A 774-nucleotide genomic window follows, 5' to 3' on the forward strand; every position below is an offset into this window, starting at 1 on the left:
TTAGGATTAGGATTAGTATTAGGATGAGGATGAGGATGAGGATTTGGATTAGGATTCAGATTAGGATGAGGATGAGGATCAGGATCAGGATCAGGATTAGGATTAGGATCAGGATGAGGATTAGGATCAGGATGAGGATTAGGATCAGGATGAGGATTAGGATCAGGATGAGGATTAGGATCAAGATCAGGATCAGGATCAGGATTCGGGATCAGGATCAGGATTAGGATTAGGATTAGGATTAGGATCAGTATAAGGATAAGGAAATGGATAAGGATCACTATCAGGATGAGGATGAGGAATAGGATCAGGATCAGGATGAGGATCTGGATCAGGATCTAGATTAGGATCAAGATCAGGATCAGTATTAGGATCAGGATTAGGATCAGTATCAGGATCAGGATCAGGATGAGGATTAAGTTAGGATTAAGATTAGGATTAGGATTGGGATTAGGATTAGGATTAGGATTAGGATTATGATTAGGATTAGGATTAGGATGAGGATACGAATTATGATTCGGGTTTGAATTTTGATTAGGATAAGGATTTGGATTAGGATAAGGATTACGATTAGGGTTAGGATAAGGATTTGGATTAGGATTAGGATTCGGATTAGGATTAGGATTTGGATTAGGAATAAGATTAGGATTAGGATGAGGATCAGGATTAGGATCAGGATCAGGATAAGAATTAGGATTAGGATTCTAGTTCGAATTAATATTACGATAAGGATTTGGATTAGCATTCAGATTAGTATTAGGATTAGGATTAGGA

This window comes from Lupinus angustifolius, chromosome LG16, assembly GCF_001865875.1.
Source record: "Lupinus angustifolius cultivar Tanjil chromosome LG16, LupAngTanjil_v1.0, whole genome shotgun sequence".
NCBI classification, from domain to species: Eukaryota; Viridiplantae; Streptophyta; class Magnoliopsida; order Fabales; family Fabaceae; genus Lupinus; species Lupinus angustifolius.